At 39.1% G+C, this 21,196-nt stretch overlaps 1 protein-coding gene across 7 annotated transcripts in view; it reads right to left on the reverse strand.

Annotated features, from left to right (window-relative positions):
• RBM26 (RNA binding motif protein 26) overlaps positions 1–21,196 on the reverse strand; it is a 946,655-nt gene that overhangs the window by 547,676 nt on the left and 377,783 nt on the right. The gene's annotated exons all lie outside the window — the stretch shown is intronic.

A 21,196-nucleotide genomic window follows, 5' to 3' on the forward strand; every position in this document is an offset into this window, starting at 1 on the left:
TGGCGTTAAGGTAAATGATGTTGCAATAATCTAGAATGCTGAGGATGGAGGATTGTACAAGAAGGCGGAAAGAAGTGTCATTGAAGTATTTTTTTTATGGTGCGAAGTTTCCAAAGTACAGCGAAGCTTTTCCGGACGATGAGGTCAGTGTGATTTTCTAAGGAAAGGTTTTTGTCCAGCGTGACTCCCAGGATTTTTAAGGTTGGTTCGAGGGGGAAGGTCATTCCTTTCAGTTGAATTGTAACTTCCTTGATTTTGTCATTGGGGGTGGCTAGGAAGAATTTTGATTTGTCGGGGTTTAGTTTCAGTCTGAATGATAGCATCCAGCGTTCAATCTGGTTGAGAATGTTTGTAATGTGGTCGAGTATTTCTTGTGAGAAATTGGTTAGTGGGATGGATATTGTGATGTCGTCTGCATAAATGAAGAATTTGAGCTTGAGGTTATGAAGGTTACCTAGGGAGGCCAGGTAGATGTTGAATAGGATGGGGGATAGGGGGGAGCCCTGCGGGACCCCGCAGGTGTTGTCCCAGCTATAAGAGAAAGAGTTGTTCTTGCATACCTTGTAGGATCTGTTTCTTAGGAACCCCTGAAACCAGTTAAGGACCTGGTCTGAAATGCCAATGTGAGCCAGGCATTCAAGGAGAATGGTGTGGTCTACCAGGTCAAAAGCGCTGCTCAGGTCAAGTTGTATGATCAAGGCACTTGAGCCCTGACTAAAGAGTGTGTGGAGGTGGTCGAGAAGGGAGGCTAAGATGGTTTCAGTGCTGTGGTCCGTGCGAAAGCCTGATTGATAGTTGCTTAGAATGTTAAATTTTTCTAGGTATGCAGAGAGTTCCGCCTTTACCAGCCCCTCCGCTATTTTGGTGAATAAGGGGATACTGGCGATCGGTCTATAATTAGATGGGGAATTAGGTGGTTCTTTTGCATTTTTTATAGTAGGGGTGATCATAATATGACCTTGCTCAGATGGGAAGTTTCCTGAGGATAATAGGTAATTAACCCATGTCATCATTTTTGCTTTGAAGTGGGAGGGGGGTGCAGTTTTCATGATATTTGGTGGGCATGTGTCCAATTTGCAATGGGAGTGTGTATATTTGTTGTAGTATGTATTGAAGGTTTGCCAGTCGATTACTGCAAATTGTTTCCAACTAAGGTCTACTCTGGCTCCTAGGTCTGGGTTTGATAAATACATGTCTGGGAAAATGGGGAACAGCTCGAGGGGATTGGGCCTGGTGGGTAGTGTTAATCTTAATTTTTGAATCTTGGTGTTGAAGAAGTCAGCAAGGGAGTTGGCAGTTAAGGTGGATTCTTCGTGTATGTTTGTGAAGGTCTCTAAGTTATATAGGTCATTAACCAGTTTGAAGAAATTACTGCTATTGGTTTTTATGTTTCCGATTTTGAGGGAGTAGAAATTTTTTCTTTTTTCATTAGTGAGGATTTTGTAATTTTTTAGTTTTAGTCTCCAGGCCAATCTGTGTTCTGGGGATCCGGATTTTTGCCATAGTCTTTCAGCTTTTCTGAGATCTTTCTTGCATAGCAGCAATTCAGGGTCGAACCAGCCTTCTTGGTTGGAGGTTCTAGTTCTGCGGGTTTTTGGGGGGGCAATCTCGTTTAGTATGTTAGTACTAGTCTGGATCCAGGAGGTCATGAGTTGTTCCGTTTCTTCGGTTGGATTGGTGTTAATTTCGAAGTGGGACCAGAATTCCGTTGGGTCAATCTTTCCTCTGGTAGTGTGGGTTTTGATGGATCTTGTTTTGCTGCTTTTCAGGGGTTTGTGTTGGCATCCAATGGAGAAGGTACATAGACGGTGGTCAGACCAAAGGGAGTCTGACCAGTTGCCTTGTTTCCAATAAAATGTGGGGTTGGTCTGTTCCTTGGAGGAGAGAGTCACCAGATCTAACTGATGACCTCCTTGGTGGGTTGTGACAGGGGGGTGTTTGTCATAGCCTAGTTGGGAGAGCAGTGACCAAAGATCAGCGATTTCTGGTTGGTCCGTTTTTTCAAGGTGTAAGTTGATGTCCCCGCATAGTAGGTTATAGGGGCTTGTTAGAGAGTTGGTTAGGAGGGACAAGGTTCTGGGGGTTTGGAATTTCCTATTGGGTTGAACCAGTCTGTGTGTTGTTGTGAGGATAGGTATAGAATGTGTGTGGTATCCTGCTGTTTTCCATTTATCTATGAGTAGGGAGAGCAGTAGTAGGACTAGGATGAGTTTAAGTGTGAGTGTTGCCATTTTTTTGTGCGTGGATAGGGGTGTTAGTTCTGGAGTTCTTTGCTCTGTTGGTGTTAGCTGTCTTTTTGGAGGGCCTATGCCTATAAGTAGGGTTCGTGTAGGAATTTTGAGTAAGTTGTGTGAGTGGGTGTTGGGACTTGTTCTTGGTGCTCATAGATGTTTAAACAGGATAGTGCAAGATGTCTATCAACAATTAAGTATAACAAGGTATACCAAGGTATACCAACTATTAAGTATAACAAGGTATACCAACAATTAAGTATAACAAGGTATACAAACAATTATGTCTAACAAGGTACAACAACTAGTTAGTAGTGGGTAAAGCTAAATGATTACTTGTTCTTGGAGGGGGTTAGGCTTTTCTCACTCACCACTCTGTTGGAAGAGATTCAATTATCGATTCAGCTATAGTTCGGACTGGATTTTTGTTTTTATACCACTGTTTTGTTAGCTTCAGAACCCTACGGTCGTCACTGCAGGCGCTTCACAAAGGCGCGCACTAAGGCGCATCGGCGCGCCGTTGGCACTTCAATCTTTTATATGTTCCCTCGCGGCCAGAGAGAGGGGCGGAGCAGAGCTCCCATGCTGTCCTCTCCTCGGGAACGCGCTGGTCTTGCCGCCTCCTGCTGGTGGCCAAAAGGGGGCCCGAACAAGAGGCTTCAATCTTTTATATGTTCCCTCCCGGCCAGGGAGAGGGGCGGAGCAGAGCTCCCACGCTGTCCTCTCCTCGGGAACGCGCTGGTCTCGCCGTCTCCCTCTGGTGGTCAAAAGGGCCAAAATAGTTACTGTTTGATAGAAATCTTCCAGTAGAGCCTGATTTAAGTACTTTTACAACTGGTTATGGAACAAAGTTAACTGTCAAGGTAAATACATGCTGGGATCAAGGAACTAATTGACATTTATAGCTGGTGCCACGGTGTTTAAGGAAACAAATCACTATCAATATCTTTTACAGTTCCTGTTTCTTATTTACTTGTTCCCGATTGGATTTGAGGCTTGAAAGGAGGTGGTTTTATCAAGCCAGGAAGAATCAGAGTGGCAGTATTAGGAATAAATGCAAAACAAACAATGGTTTTGACAGTTTAAAGTTTAAAGCTTGAGCAGAATCCTGCACTGCACTGCTGGACAAGTGCCAAATTTAATCACCATCTTCAGGGGGCGTGGCTTTCGAGGACTGCCTAATGGACATGTAACTAAATAGCTCCGTCTACTCAGGAAACTTTTTATAGATTTTCAGTCGTGGATATCAAGTTTCAAAACAAAAAACTAACCTTCTGTAGTAACTATGGCTGCTTCTAAACAAACTAATATAGAAGAAGCGTTTTTGGGTGGAAAATCAAAGAGAAGCAAGCAAGATCTTTCAACTCCGTCCAGAGTACCGTTGCCTGAAGATTCACTGGATAAAACAAGTATAAGAGAGGATTTAAAGAATATCCAGGCATTATTACAGTGCAATGCAGAAAAGCTTTCCAAGGTAATTGAAGAGGTAACAAGCTTATCTCAAAAAATGGATGTCATCACTTTAAGGATGGATAATGTGGAAAATAGATTGGAAAAAACAGAGACAGCTGTTATAACGTATCATAAAACATGCTTAAAAAGTCAGAAAATACAACAGGAGTTCACTGCACAACTTGAAAATCTTGAGAACCGGGCAAGAAGACGAAATATAAGACTCTTAGGTTTACCAGAAAATGTTGAGAGGAAAAATCCGGTAGCATTTATAGAAATGCTTATTCCAAAATTAATACCACTGACATCTAAATTTCCTTTCAATTCCTATAAAGAGAAATACTGGATTTAATGGTCCAAGACCTTTAATTTTCTGTGTATTGCGCTATCAGCAAGCATTTGAAATTCTTCAAGCCGCTAAGCAAAATAAAAATTTGAACTATAAGGCTGCAAAAATCCTGTTGGTACCGGACTTTGCAAAGAAAACTGCAGATACCAGGAAGCAGTTTCTTCAATTAAGACCTCAGCTTAAACAACTAGGGGCTCAATATGGTCTTTTTTACCCAGCTGTTATTACATTACATTACAGATTTCTATTCCGCCATTACCTTTCGGTTCAAAGCGGATTACAAAAAGAGTTATGGAAGAAGGGTTACAACGTTAGATCAGAGAAGGTTTCCAAGAGAGGGAAAAGTAGGATCTGGGGTTAGGGAGGGGATGGTAAGAGGGGGGTTAAGCTTTATCATGGTATTAAGCTTTATTAAGGGATTTTTTGAAGAGTATAGTTTTTATTTCCTTTCTGAACATCTTGTAGTCTGGGATTGTTGTCAATAGGTTGGAGACTTGGTTGTCTATCTTCGCTGCCTTATGCGGGTAACCTATCAAAATAAATCTTTACATTTTCAAGATCCAATAAAGTTAAAAGAATTCATATCACAGCAAGCTATGCCAATGGAATGAGAATTCTTATTTAATTTAAAAGTACAACATGATGGACCTGTTGATGCGTTTTCAATGAAAAGGCTTTATTAATACTGACTTTGTTGTTTTGAACATATCGGACTTTGAAATGGCTGGGTCTTAATAAATGGAGATGATTTGTCTTTAAAAAAATGTTCGCTGAAGAAGAAAGGGTTAAATTTTTTACAGTTTAACTGCTAAACTTTAAAATGGAGTCTTCATATGTGGCTATCTGATTGATCAATTTCCTTTGATCCCGCCTCAATGTATATTTCCGATGAGGACGTCACTTAGCACGATACAACTGAATATATTATTTTAATCGGATGAGCAACGGTGGCTTCGAAGAGTTCAATCCGGATGTGCATGAACTGGTTTTGTACTGCTTTCTGGATGTTGGGAGAGAAGAGTCGGTGGAGTTGGTCCTGCGAGTGATCGGATGTTTCAGATCTGGGCGCTGAGGCAGATGAAACATGGCGCATTGATAAAGGAATAAGATGGAACGATTCAGTGGAAGTGCGTGCCAACCTGAGTTACGACGCCATAATGATGCAGTACGAGGAAGGGACGTAACAGTTGCTTTGTGCTGTATGCCTTGACTTTAAGAGGTGTTTCCTTTTTCTACATAACTGAAAGTTTTGTGAATCTTTATTTTTTATTAATTTATTACCTTGGTTTCAACTTTGGGTGAGGTTTCTTTAACCCTTTTCTGAACATTAGCTGAATGAGTTTGGAGACATGATGTTAATTGAGATATAACATAACTTGTCCTGATATTTTATTCTTGAATTTTGTCTTTTTAGTCATCTTTTAGTTGATTTAAAGGACTCAAATTTCAACAAATGGTTACACAAATACTTTATTTTAATTACATTAAGGTAATATATAGTACTAAAATAAACTAAAATTACATTTTTATATTATTTACAATCCATTTCTTGAGTTCACATATAAAAAAAGAATGTTGCATTTACAATAAGTACCTGAAGAAAGTAAAGTGCATTGTTTGAAGTTTCTTTAATTTCTAACAAATTGATCTGAATTAATTGTTTCTTCTTAATTTATGAACATAATTTCTATATCATTTAGGGTTGGTAAATGACATTAGATGAAATACATAATAGAAGTTTTTTGGTAAAAGTAAATAATTTAATTTGATGATTGTTATAAAAGTAATGTTTGATCTTTTTATATATAATTATTCTGTGGAATTCTCAAATTTTATATTAAAGTTGGGAATGATAGGAACTTGCTTTTAGAAGGACATAATTGGTTATTAACTTATTAAATACTTTTATTTGATTTATAATTATATGTTATAATTAATTGAAAGGTCTTTGATTTAATTAATGAAATAATATTTAAAGATTATAATTTATATGATGGTTTTATATTCTACCCTGATCTGTTTAGATATAAGGTATGTAATAGGTTAGGATACTTATCTAGTAAACTATTTTGTCAATTAAGTTAATTCAATTAGCTGTCACCATTGAAAATGACGAAAATCTTTCATTTTTTTAGTATAATTATTTATATGTGCCTGGGGGGAGTTTTTTGGGTGCTAAGTCCTGATAAGCGCTTTCAAGTATTCGTATCATTTAGTGGTTTGGGGGGAGGGTAAGCGAATAGGGGTTGGGTGGGGAGAAATATGGATGTGTATGAAAATGGTGTCTATTTATATTAAATTTAATATCTATTATATTTAATAATAAATATCTATGTTTGATCAAGTGTCTGAGATTTGGAATCTATAATGGAGATTAAAATTTTCTCATTAAACGTCAATTGCCTTAATCATCAAATAAGAAAAAAATGCTTGCCTTTTTAAAACAGCAAAATGTTGACATATATTACATACAGGAGACACACCTATCATTGGTGGAGTCAAAAAAGCTCAAAGGGGTTTGGGTAAAACAAAGTTTCTTTACCCCTGCAGTTGGCAAAAAAGCAGGAGTTGCTATACTAGCAAATAAAAAATGTACAGCTAATTTTAAATTAATTGATTTTGATCCCTTGGGAAGGTGGGTACATGTGGAAATGAGCATGGGAAATAATACCCTGGAATTGTTTAATGTGTATGCCCCAAATACTAATCAAATTGAATTTTTTAATAAATTACAACAGTTCTTACTTCCATTGGCTGCTTCTAATTTAGTAGTGGCAGGAGATTTCAATGCTGTTATGGATACAATAATGGACAAAAAACCAAGTAGGATTATGAAGTCGTTAGGATTAGATAATTTGGTGAATTCTTGTGATTTAAAAGATATATGGCAGATATTTCATTTTGATGATCGGGAATTTTCCTTTTGCTCACAAGTTCATAAATCCTTTTCAAGAATAGATTATATTTTTGTCTCGAATCAAATGGTACAACAAGTAACAAAAGCTGCCATAGATTCTATCATTTTATCTGATCATGGTGGAGTATGGATTGAATTTCAATTTGATGAGCAAGATAATAGTAGGTCTGTATAGAGATTCGATAATACATTGATTGCGGATTCAAATTTCCTTGAAGAATTTAACTTAAAAATGATGGAATTTTTTCAATTTAATATTTCAGAAGATATTACCATAGAAACTTTATGGGATGCATTTAAGGCTACCATGAGAGGTAATATTATTTCATATTCAGCTTATATTAGAAAACAAATTAAAAAACAATTTTCTAATTTGGAAAAAGAAATTAAACATTTGGAAGCTAAATTAATTGACAAATGGGAGCAAAGTACCCTACAGGCTTTATTAAAAGCAAAAGGTAAATATAACGAGATATCTTCAAAATTGGTAAGGAAAGATTTGTTTTCTCATCAAACTTTGTATTATGGAAACTCAAATAAGGCGGGAAGACTATTGGCAAATTATCTTAAAGCAAAGAAAAGAAGAACAAAAATTATTGCTATAAAGGATGAGAAAGGAGATACACATACTAGAATTGGAAATATTTTAAATCATAGAAACATAGAAATAGACGGCAGATAAGGGCCACGGCCCATCTAGTCTGCCCACCCTAATGACCCTCCCCTACTTAACTCTGTGAAGAGATCTCACGTGACGATTCCAATCAATTTCTAAAATTTTATAAAGACCTATATTCTTCTGAGCCTTATGATGATAAAGAAAAAGATGGTTTAGAATTTTTGAATCTAATTGTTGGGCCGAAAATTCCTGAGCACATAAAAAAAAAGTTTAGATGAGCCTATATCATTAAAAGAAATAGAAATAGCATTGAAGTCTCTTAGAGTTGGATCCACTCCAGGTGGTGATGGTTTTACTGTTGAATTTTACAAATCATTTCAAAATACACTATTTATTAAATTTATATCAGTATCAACTAACTAAAGGTTGTATCACAGGTACTATGGCAGAATCATTAACAATCATTTTACCAAAGCCAAATAAAGATTCAACTTTGGCTTCAAACTACAGGCCTATTTCACTAATTAATGTAGATGGAAAACTTTTAGCTAAAACATTGGCTTTACAGTTGGCTAAGGCTCTCTCTTTTATTATTGATATGCACCAAACTGGATTCGTTGCAAAGAGGCATTCCTCTAGTAATACCAGGTTGGCTTTTCATATGTTAAATTTAACAAAAGCCATGAATGAACCAGCTTTCTCGGTGTCCTTAGATGCAGAGAAAGCTTTTGATCGGGTGGAATGGACCTTTATGTATCAAGCTCTAGAATGGTTTGGTATAGGTTCTGGATTTATACAAATGATTCAATCATTGTATAACTCCCCAACTGCAAGATTGTATATTAATAATAATTTATCAGAGTGTTTTAACTTGCGGAGGGGGGTTAGGCAAGGCTGTCCATTATCTCCTTTGCTTTTTGATATTGTATTAGAACTCTTGTTATTAGCTATTCAACAAGCAAAGGGGATACAGGGTATTCTTCGTACAGACTGGGAATACAAAGTCTCTGCCTATGCAGATGATATTATACTGCTTTATTTGAGGAATCCAGAAACTTCCATTCCATGCTTGCAAATTTGGAAAATTTTCAGGATATAAAATCAATTGGAGTAAATCTGAAATTCTGCCACTTAATGTGCACTGTACTAAAGGTCTATTTGACTCATTTTCCTTTATATGGAAAGAAAATGGATTAAAATATTTAGGTATTTGGATTAAAAATACACTTGATGACACGGTAAAAGAGAATGAAAAACTTTTATTAAAAAAAGTAACAGAAATGTGTGAGCAATGGAATCCTTTGCATCTTTCTTGGTAGGGGAGAGTTTAAAATATTAAAATGATGATATTGCCTGTGGTTTGTTACCAAATGAGTATGATACCAGTTTTTTTTCATGGGACCTTTTATAAAAAGTTAAATGGTATTCTTACAAAATGTATTTGGCTGGGTAAAAGGCCTAGAATTGCTTTAGTATCTACAAAAATCAATTAGGGAGGGTGGGGTAGATTTCCCAAATTTTTATAGGTATCATCAAGCCTATTTTCTACGCCAGGGTATGTATTGGGTCCTCCCAGAGCTCATGGAAAATGCCCCAGATTGGTGACTCATGTTCCCTTTACATTTATGTCATGTTCTCAGTATTAAGATGCCTAGATTATATAAAGATAATAGAATATTAATGGACATGTGGAAAACATTCAGATATGTCAGTAATTTAACACCTAACCCAATACTAAAATCAACAAATCAATCTATATGGCTTAACTCCAAGATTCAAATTGGCAGATTTAAAGTCGTCTGGAAGCATTGGATTATTGCAGGCATACGGGTTTTAAACGATGTTATTTTAAATGATAAACTGCTTGATTTTTCACAGTTGCAGCAAAAATATGGTCTTAATAAAACACAAAGTTTTAAATGGTTGCAACTGAAGCAGGCTATTCAGGAGGGGGTTCCCTGAATGGAAGAATCTTAATCAATATAGTCTGGAATTCTTGTGCTTTCAGGCGGACTTCTTGACAACAAAACCTCACTATGCATCAACGAACTCAATTACCCTATTCAGCCCACCTTAAAGATACTAGGGGGTAACCCTGGATCAATGCCTAACCATGAAAGACCAGGTGGACTCCGTAATCAGGAAGGGTTTTTTCACTCTCTGAAAACTCAGATCCATTAAATCTTATTTCAATACGTCAGCATTCAGAATCCTAGTGCAATCCCTCGTCCTAAGTCAACTTGACTACTGCAACATAGCCTATTTAGCAATCTCCCAAAAGAATATACAACGTCTTCAAATGATGCAAAATGCTGCAGTTAGACTTATCTTCGGGCTGAAGAAATTCGATCACGTGACACCTTATTACCGACAATTGCACTGGCTGCCGACGGAAGCACGTGTAAAGTTTAAATTTGCCTGCCTCTGCTTCAAAGTACTATATGGACTAGCCCCCAAATACATAATTGACCTTTTCTCCTTTTCCACCAACAAACATAAGAGAAGCACACATTCAAACTTCTTTTCCCCTCCAATTAAAGGTTGCAAACTGAAAAAACACCATGATTACCTTCTCTCACACCAAGCAGCCTTATGGGGTAAAGACCTAGATCAACTGCTTTAGCCCACTACCTACGAGGAATTTAGGAAGCGCCTAAAAACACACCTGTTCCTGAAATACCTAAACAACTGACCTGCTCTTCCCTCTCTCCTCAATAACGGTCCTCCCGACCTCTTACCCTTTCCCTCTCTCCCCTCTTAAGTCCGCATAGAACTCTTGGTTCTGTGATATATACAAATTGTTATTATCATATCGTAATTTTCGCTGTACTTTCAGAATTGCACATAGAACTCTTGGTTCTGCGACATATATAAATTGTTATTATCGTAATTTTCGCTGTACTTTTTGAATTGCATGGCTTTCTCCTAACAGGCCCACTTGGAAATTTCTTCCAATCTGTATACCTTATACTCTCGCTCAGCAAATTGTATATCTATAATTTTGCTTCCTAAATGTTTCTGCACTCTGTATTTCCTCTATCTGCAGATTGTAACTCGCTGAATGTCCAGCTCTCTTGATTGTAAACAGCCTAAAAGTTGCAAGATTGTGGCGGTATAGAAGAATAAAGTTATTATTATTATTCTTGGGACACGAAGCCGCACAGTGGTATAAATTGATAACAGGATTTATAAATAAAAAACCAAAGACTGGCCTCAAAGATATTTGGAGCATTGAGATTAAGCATCAAATTTCTGCATCTCAATGGCCACGAATTTGGTCTTGGAGGATGAGGTGTACAGTGTCTGCATCTATGAGACAAACTTGGTTCTTTGTGTTGCATAGAGCATTTTGGACCCCAGTTCGATTACAAAAGTTAGACAGCTCTAAAACTAATAGATGCTGCATTGTAAACTTGAAGCAGGGACTCTAGATCATTTATTATTCTATTGTCCCTTTATCATGGCCTTTTGGAAATCAATTTGGTCCCAAATTAATTGTTTATTAGAGAATCATGTAGCATTATCATATGATACGATTCTATTCGGTACATCAATGAGAAGAAAAAGTCAGATTTCATCAAACAACAATAAACTTTTTTTTTTTTTTTTTTGATTCTTTATTTAATTTTATAGTTTGACATAATAAACAGTCAATTCAAAGAAATATTCCAATACCAGTCTCAACCATTGTTAACATAATAATCAAAAGGGAAAATTAAATGGGAAAAAAAAGATAAACAAAACAATAGTATAGTACAATAGGAAAAATTTTCCCTTAAAATTCTAAGTATACTGGATTGGAAAAATTAGACCTCAATAAAGGGGGAGAAAGCTACTTTTGCTGAATTTTCAATCAAACATTACTAAGAAAATACAGATGGTATTGAGTAGAGGCAAGGAACCTAATTAAACTAAGCGGGTTGTAACTACAATTCTCTCAGGAATATTAAATTTGCTCTTTTGCAGAAATAAATTTTATTAACTGCTGAGGTTCAAAATAAACATGTCTATTCCCCTGATAGACCATCACACATTTACAGGGGTATCTGAGTACGAACGTAGCACCCAACTGTATGACCGTCGGTCTCAAAATGAGAAACTGTTTTCTTCTCTTTTGGGTCAACCTTGACACATCAGGATACATTCTCACAGTTTTTGTCATAAATGGTATGTCCTTAAACTTAAAAAACATCTTAAGCATCCATTCTCTGTCAGAGTCTATAGCAAACTGTACTAGCAGCGTCGCAGTTGCCGGTGGCTCATTATCCGACCTCTCGAGGAAATTTGTTAGGTCCAAACTATCAGCAGACAAATTCGGCTGACCTGGTTCCTGACCAAGAGTCCTAGTTGGCAAATAATATATTTTAGTGAGAGGTGGATATGAAGTTTCGGGCACTTTCAAAATCTCTTTCAGGCTCTTCTCTCTGGAGAAAAGGAGGCTCAGGGGAGATATGATAGAGACCTTCAAGATCATGAGGGGCATAGAGAGGGTGGATAGGGACAGATTTTTCAGACTGAAGGGGACAACAAGTACGAGGGGGCATTCGGAGAAACTGAAGGGAGATAGGTTCAAAACAAATGCAAGGAAGTTTTTTTTCACCCAAAGGGTCGTGGACACTTGGAATGCGCTACTGGAGGAAGTGATCAGGCAGAGTACGGTACAAGGATTCAAACAGGGATTGGATGGATTCCTGAGGGATAAAGGGATCGTGGGATACTGAGGGAGGAGCTGGGATGTAACACAAGTATAGGAAGTTAACCAGGTAATGAGTATAAACCAACCTGGTCATGCATGTGCAAGACCGGAGGGCTAGGACTTCGATAGGAAGGCAGGACTTAAATGAGAAACCAAGGTGGCAAGGGAGCCCCTTCTGATGATTCAGACAAGTCTTGACCTGTTTTTGGGCCACCGCGGGAGCGGACTGCTGGGCAGGATGGACCTGTGGTCTGACCCGGCAGAGGCACTGCTTATGTTCTTATTTCTTAAACATATCTTGTGGAGAAATAGTTGAAAGTTTTGGAAAATTTATAATCCGAAGATTATATCTTCTGGTCATGTTTTCCAGCATTTCAACTTTAAAATTAAGATTTCCACTATCCCTGACCCACACCGAGGCCTGGGACTCCACAGATTTTATTCTGGTCTCATGTCCATCCACTTTTGTTTCCACACTAGTCTATTTTTCAGTTCCATATTTTCAGAAACAACAGTTGTATATCTTGTGGTAAATTGTTGCATTTGAGATCCTAAAGAGAGTTGTAAAGTAGATATTGCTTCCCATAATGTTTCCATAGTGAAAACTTTGGGCCTCTGCATAGGAATTAGTTCAGACCCCTGACCCTCTGTTGCAAATAAGTTACCTGAAGCCTCAGCTGGAGATACATTCAATTTCAAGAAATCCTGAGGAATTTGCAGTTCCAATTTCTCCAAGTGCTCAGATGATCCATTTGGCTTCCCTTCTCCGCCCACCAAGACGTTCCCCGATCTCGGTTGCGCTTGTGAGGGAACACCCTGGGGCGCTCCAACCTCCATCTGCTGGTCTAATGCCCCCGGGCGACTCGGAGGACTCCGCTCCTCCGGAGACAACGATGTTGCTTCGAGGAGAGATCTGACGCCTCAGCCTGCGCGTCTCTCCCTGCCGAAGAAAACTCCGGTTGACTCATTCCAGCCCCACGCTGGAGGAAAGCATCCATCGGGCCCGCAGCTGCCACCGAAGATTCCTCCGGGAAAACCCGGAGCTTAGACTTTCGTTTAACCATCAGGTAAAAACTAACAGCACAGAGCCTTCGTGAGTGCTCAACGCCAGCTACTCGCGTTGTTTATGACAGGGGTTGCCATTCAAAATATCACAAGTAATTGGAAAAACTGCAGTAGATTAAATTATACCTTCTGGTGGAATTCGTTATGTCACATTTATAAAATGGAAAGCATAATTGCTATTCAAAAAGGGTATTATAATAAATTTAAAAAGATCTGGGGGCCATTGATGACTTACTGTAATGAGTAGACACCATTTTCTATTGAAAGTATATTTGCAAATGGAGGGAGGAGGGTGAATTAAAGTTTTACTATAGGTTTAATCAATAGTAAAGAATATTTATATTTGTATATTTTTGATTGAATGCTAAAGGAAAGGGTGGGTGGGAAGGGAATAAATTTACTTATTTGATGTTATACTAGAAATAAATTCAAGTGATGTATTTAATTTTAAATGTTTTATTATTTGTACACTTGTAAGATTAAAAAATGAATAAAGAATTTAAAAAAAAGTTTACTTAAATAATTGAAAAAAAAGAATGTGAGCCAATGAGGAATGAAAACACTGGTATTCCCACCGATATTGAACACTACTAAGGGTGGAGGAGGTGTACCTGAGGCCACATTTTGTTACATTTGAAATATATGAGAGTATGTTTAACAATTTGTAATTCTATGGAGGGGAACGCTGGATATTTTGGAGGTTGGGTAAAGTATTGGAGAGTTGAGTTATATGATTCCCAACCATAAATGAAACAGATTTAAATAGTGCCATCTTTAATGTGAGTGCTATTTAAGATGGACACTAGCCCCAGCTGCATGGTCTGGCACAGATAGTTATAGCTAATCAGAAACTATTGCCAGACTGATATTGGAAATTAACAGCAACTCCGGTCTCCAGTCGCTCTGCCCCACACACCATATTTACCATTATTTCAAACAGTTTACAAAAGATAGAGGTACTTAACACCAATAGATTCTATTTTTAAAACAAGTCTCAAACTTATAAATATGAGGTGAAATCCTTTCACTCTCTCTCTGGAACCTGGACCACCTCCCTTCTCTCTTTCCTCTGGGCTCTGGCTCATATCCTTGTCTAATCACAGATACAGCCTCTCATTTACCCAGACACACATTAATGCAGATAAACTGTCCTTACCCTTTCACACACACACACCAGCAGTCTATTTGAAAAGCTTATTTCTATTTCTTTCTGAACATTTGTAACCCAGTATACGCTTGATATCTCTCTAAACATTGCTTTTCTGTAATATTAAGCCTATTTATGCACATTATATTCTTTATACAATCAATCTTGGCTGTCCTTGTCACTAATTTCACTTCCTACTGAACCAGGACTTTGTAGGAAGCCTAAAACTTTAGAGACTTAAACCTCTCCACCTCATACCTTAACACAGTGCAAGTTCCTCAGTCAGTCTTAAAGCAGCCAGGAACTTCTGTAGAGGATAACAAGAGAGAAGGGAACGGGGAAACTCCCCGGCAAGTAAATCAATTCTGCTCTTATCAACAAATGAAAAACAAGAGAAAAGGTTATGAAACATTGGAAACCTGAACGGCAAAAGAGTGCTATAGGGAGAGACAGCCCACACTGTCAGAAGGGGATGCCTGAACCAGGGAGCCACCCAAACTAAGTGCTAAACCCATTCTGATGGCACTCTTATAAAGGCTAGTCGGAAAACAGAAATCCAGCTTACCAGTACTTGCAAACGCAGATTATTGGTGAATCACCAAGGTATAGGGTGGGTTCCCGGAATGAAGTGTGGATTTCACAAGAAAGAAGATTAGCAAAGGTTAAGAACCTAATCTTTCGTTTTTGCACAATCTCACTTTATTTCGGGACCAGTGGGACGTAACAGAGCAGTCACGAAAAATAGTTTATATAATACATTGCAATTTGATTGTCCATGTGGACCAGGAGGACATACTGCCAGCTTTTGATTTCCGTAGTGTGGTGCAAGCATTAATCCTGAGTAGAGTGGATTATTGTAATTCACTTTACTTGGGAGTTGCTAAAGGGAAGATGAAGGCATTCCAAATATTAATTAACTCTGTCACAAGATTAATCACAGGGGTTTCAAGGATGTCACATATAACTCCAGTGTTTAAACAATTACATTGGTTGCCTATACAGCAAAGAGTGCACTTTAAGATTATTTCAATCATTCATCAGACCTTGTATCATGCTTTCCCGAAGGTATAATAAGAGTTTTTTGAAATTTACTAACCCAGAAGATATCTAAGATCAGAAAATAGTATGAAATTGAGTCTGGAGGGTAAGATGTCAATTATGCATATAAGGATTAGATCAACAATGATGTCTCTCTGACAGGTGTCAAACTTTGGAATGCCCTGCCCAGTATTTTGCAATTTTTTGCTAGGAGGATTAATTAAGAAAATGTTGAAAACACAATTGTTCGCTAATGTCTTCCTATGTTAATACTTTCTATGGTAATCCCTCTTTATGTGCTTTACTGTGTTTCTGAACTCTTAAGATTTATTTCTCAAGAATATTTTGAGATGAATTTGCCCATTATTGTTTTACTGTTTTCTATTGCTGAAACTTGACCTTATAATGTCTGCTTATGTTTTACTGGAATTTTGTGATCCTGTTTGTTTGCTTGTACCACATTTGTAGTGATTATAGGGTCCACAAGATGATGTGAATTTAACTTGTAAACTACATAGCTAATATGCGGTATATCAATTTTTAAATAAATAAATAATTGGATATATTGTACTGGAAAGTCTTCAGAGCATTGCAAATTGATCTGAATTCCAAGAGGTTTATGTGGACCTTCTATTCTTGCTTAGACCAGTGACTTTGCGTCCGGAGACCGTCCAGGTGAGTTCCCCAAGCATACATATACGAGTATGTGGTAAGGATCTTCTGATGTGGAGGTGTTTGAAACAGCAGCCCTTTGGAAAGATTTGACAAATTCATCCACCACTAAAGAAACTGACGCAGCAATGTGACAATAATTTTCTGTAAAAATGAAATAAAGTTTGAGACCATTGAGACGCCAGGGACCACTCAGCTGCTCTGAGATGAAGTCTCGCAAAGGGGGTAACGGACTGTAGATGTCATATAACATAATAGTCTCATCATTTATTTGGCTGAGATAGACGGAAGATGGTATACTTGATTGCAAAGTTGAATCACATAGTCCTGCCTTTGTTGAGGTAGAACGCCCTGAGTTGAATGGTATCGAACAGGGCTCCAATAATCTGTAGAGTTTGAGAGAGTTGAAGTTGGGACTTTGGAAAGTTTACTTCGAACCCTTAGTGCTGAAGGGATAGGATTGAGACTGTGTTGCTGAGCGTACTCCCTGAGGAGAGATGTCTTATGAGCCAGTCGTCAAGATAGGGGAAACTTGAAACCCCTGATCTCCTAAAGCTCCTGCCAATACTACAAGGCATTTGGTGAACACTATTGGAGAGGAGGCCAAGCCAAAGGGCAGAACTTTGTATTGAAAGTGTTGATGGGCAATTTGAAATTGCAGAAACTTTCTGTGGAAAAGATGAATTCGAATTTGGGTATAAGCCTCTTTTAGATCTAGAGAGCACAGCCAATCATTTTGAACTAATAATGGGTATAGAGTTCCTAGAGATAGCATTCAAAACTTTTCTCCGATTAGGAACTTGTTGAGGACTTGGAGGTTGAGAATTGTATGTAGACCTCCCGTCTGAAGCACAGACTCTATTTCCAGAAGAAGAAGCGATGTCTGCAGCGGGTTGAAAGAGGACTCTATTGGAGGATGATTTGCAGGTAAGGTGACAAAATGAAGAGAGTATCCCTCTTTGATGACTTTGAGAACCCACAGGTCAGTTGTTATTAGAGTCCAACGTTGATAGTAGATTTGTAGATGATCTATGATTGGATGAGGAAGAGGTTGAGATAGGGGAACAGCAGCTATACTCTCGAGAAGCATGTCAAAAAGACTGAGTAGGCTTTTAGAAGCTGCCGCCTGAGCTTTCAGAGACAGCTGTTGCTTCTGCTTCTTTTGTGGCAGCGGTAAACAGAAGGCTTAGTAGTATATTGCCATTGATATGAATAAGAAGCTTGGCCACCTGTCTTGAAATCGAAGACTTAGTCTTAGTTCTGACCAAAGCATTCTAACTCGTTTCATGCAGAGTTAATATTTGTGTGGCTGCCTCGATGGACTCGCTAAAAAGCAAATCCCCTAAGAATGGAATATTGGCTAATCTGTCCTGAAGATCAATATCCATATTAGAAACTCTTAGCCAAGCCAAATTTCTCATAGCTACTGACATAGCCAATGCCCTAGATGACATCTCAAAAGAATCATAGGCTGACCTTGCTATATATTGTTTAGACTGAAAGAATACCCATAATCTATTGATATTGCGCAAAGTGCTGTGAAGGAATATACTGGTCAAAGCTAGGCAATTGTTTTACCAGTTGTTTTAAATCAGTGTTCTTCAACCGCTGGTCCATGGACTGGTGCTGGTCCGCAGAAATTTCCTGCCTATCCACAGGGCTGGCACGTGCTTCGGGCCCCAGACAGTGCTCTTCAGCCACCGGTCCACAGTGCGATCAATGTGGCGATGTCTTCGGGCCGGCTCCCTCTTCCTCAGTGCTGCAGTGCACAAAGCCGTGGGCAGAGGCTCCTAACCGTGTATTGCGCCTGAAACGTAAGCCTTCTCTCTGACATTGTAACGTTAGAGGGAAGGTTTCCAGATGAGGCATGGGATGCAATGGTGTTACAATTAGTACTATTATGGAGGAGGGGTCTGGGGGTGGAGATGGGCGGGGTCTGGCTCACGACTTAGCCCAGTGTCCTTCAACTGCCGGTCCGTGGACCTGTGCCGGTCCACAAAATAATTATTTTATTTCTGCCGGTCCATAGATGTCAAAAGGTTGAAGAACACTGTTTTTAAATAACAGGAAATATAGAAACTGTAATTAAGAATTCTGTTCGATAGCATGGAATTCTGCTAAAGGTGCTGTCAAATTTGTCCATAGTACAGCTTTCATGCCCTGGAGGTGCCGAAGTATAATCCTTTGCATTGGAAGATTTCTTAAGGGTTGATTCCACCACTAAAGATTAATGTTGAAGCTGTTGTTTATCAAACCCTGGACAATCAAACCCTGCCCATTCTACAGGGAATAAACTTCTCTCAGAGCTACTGTGATAGTTAAAGGCGTTTCCCAATTTTTGAAGTCTCTCTTTAAGAATGCTATGTAACAGTACGTTCTTTGGGAGGTTCATCATAATCCAAGGCCTCCAAGTACTTCCACACTGTGACCAATATCAGCTTCCAATTTAACAGTTAGGTCTTTGCCTAGCTGCCTAATGTATCAAGTAAAAGAAAGTTTTTCTGCAGGAGATTTTCTTCCAGGAGGCATTTTTTGTGGTGACTGTTCCAAAGGAATGCCATAAGACTCAGGTGTAGATAAAGTAGGTGAACAGTCTGAGTCAGAACATAAATCTGAATCATGTAGAAAGCTTGGAAACACTGCATCGAGGAGAATGTTGTCTACGAGATTTTTGACTTCTTCGGTACCGATCTGATGAGGGTGAAGAAGAGGACCGATGACTCTCTTACTTCGAAGTGTGAGATCGATACATTGAGCAGCAATGATATCTTGAAGTCGAACACCCTGAAGAAGAGTGTCGATGTTTCAATGAGGAGCGTCAGTGAGACAAGCAAGAACATTGGTGTGAAAATCGATGTCTAGAAGGTGAATGTCGTCGAAAAGGGGAACAATGGTGTCTCACAGGAGATCCCTGAGGAGTTCAATGCTCTAATGGATAGCTGACAGCAGTACCTTGAGGCTTTGTAATGCTATGCTCAAACAGGGCCAGAACCAAGGGAGTTGATGCTAGCACCGGCATGCAGTGCAGTTTAAATATATTACCAAGCTCTCTCTGGAAGAACTCTTCAAGTTTCTCCCTAAAATAAGGCACCGATACTGATGGCCCAACAGCTGGTACCACCGGTGCAGCAGGTAGTCTCGGAGTTGGTGACCTCGATGAGGATACACACCATGTAGGAGAGACAACCTGCGAAGCTAGAGAGCGGTGGCATCGTTGTTTGATCTGCATCAAGGGATTCGATGCTGTAGAGACCTGTGAAACTTGTTGGAAGCGAGTGTCTTCTTAGATGGCTTCCCCAATGCTGGAATCTCTTGTTATGTCGATGTCGAAGCTGAAGATTTGGCGATATCCATGGGAGTGCCAAACAAATGCTCCTGCTGAGCATGATGGACTTTAAGAGAGCGAGACTTTAAAGTTGAGCAGCGATAACAAGTCTCAGTTTTGTGTTCAGGGCATAACCATTGCAGATACCAATTATGAGGGTCTGCAACAGAAATAGACAGCTGACACATGCCACACTTTTTAAAACCCATCAACAATTTCAACATAGAAGGAAAAACTACTTCAGCAAGACTGAACTCAATTGTCGCTGAATTTGACAAGATAAAAGAAAAGAAAATTATTCTCCCTTCCCTCATTGTTTCTGAAAAAATAAAGAACTCTTAGAAATTAATTTCAGGCTCAGATGTTGGAACTTAGTTTTCCTAAGATTTTTGCAAGTTTTGGGGGGGGGTTTCATTCTAGTAATCAAGGATCTCAATTATTATGTGGACTTGAGATGCATTAGCTTATGTGTTTTCTTTCTAGATATAGATTGTATTATTTGTTTTAAGCTAATACTTTCTTTTCTGTACATGACTAATTCTTGATACTGTATGTTTAAAATTGATAAATAATAAAGAATTTTAAAAAAAGACTATTACGTGAAAGCTGGAAAGCACACTTAGGCTGAACAGAGTGCAGCCAAACAGTACATCTTCACTCCATGGAAAACGAAGAACTGAGGTACCACGAACCTCAGAGGACAGGAAGGCAGTCGCGCATGTGCAGTGCAGGCAATCACGAAGTTTCTAAAAACTTAAAGTGACAGTTCACTTGTCAAAAGGTCCGATTCTGGCTCTGTGGATGATGTCACCCATATGTGAGAATATGCTGCCTGCTTGTCCTAGGATAAACAACCCCATGCAGATGCAGCATTCCCCTTTTTGTTCTTGTTCCTATGCTCCCTTCTATGCCTACTATCTCTCCTCTTTGTTGTATATATCTATGTGTCCAGCTTATCCCCTCTCTTACACCAATGTGTCTAGCTTATCCCCTCTCTTACACCAATGTGTCTCTCACACTCTTTCTTTCCTCCCACCCTCCACTATGTTCAATATTTCACTCACTCTTCCTTCATCCCCTTGGTTCAACTTTTCTCTTTCCCTTTCCTTATCTCTCTTTCTCCCTACAGGGCCTGCACCTCTCTCCCTTCTCTCTAGAACTCTTCTCATGGGTACAACATTTCTATACTCTCCCTTCAGAACCTAGGTGTGGGTCTGGCACCTTTACCTTCCCTTCAGCTCCACTCCAACGACCACAGGGGCCCAGCACCTGTTTTCTCTTCCTCCTAATCCCCAGACCAGATCCAGCAACTGCTCCCTTCCCTTCAGCTCCAGCTAGTCAAGTAGCCCAAACAACTCCCTCCCCTCTTCAAGGGTGCAGCAGCAGCCCCCTCGCAAGTCCACAGCCCCTTCCCTCCTTATCGCAGGTTCAACAACCCCCCCCACCCTCGCTCTTGATGGCCTGCGGCAAAACAAACAAAACAACAAACCTGCAACTCTCCTAGATCGGCTGCTTTGCGTCTCCTGGGGCAGGCCTACCAGCCTATTAGAAGCTTCCTGCAGAAATGGTTGCTCCGGCCAGAAGTTACATCAGAAGGAGGGACTCAGCGGCAAGAAGGTTCTATTTGAAGCAGCCTTACATGCAGGAAGCTTCTAACAGGCTGGTAAGCCAACCCTGGGAGGTGC

This window comes from Geotrypetes seraphini, chromosome 6 (assembly GCF_902459505.1).
Source record: "Geotrypetes seraphini chromosome 6, aGeoSer1.1, whole genome shotgun sequence".
NCBI lineage: Eukaryota > Metazoa > Chordata > Amphibia > Gymnophiona > Dermophiidae > Geotrypetes > Geotrypetes seraphini.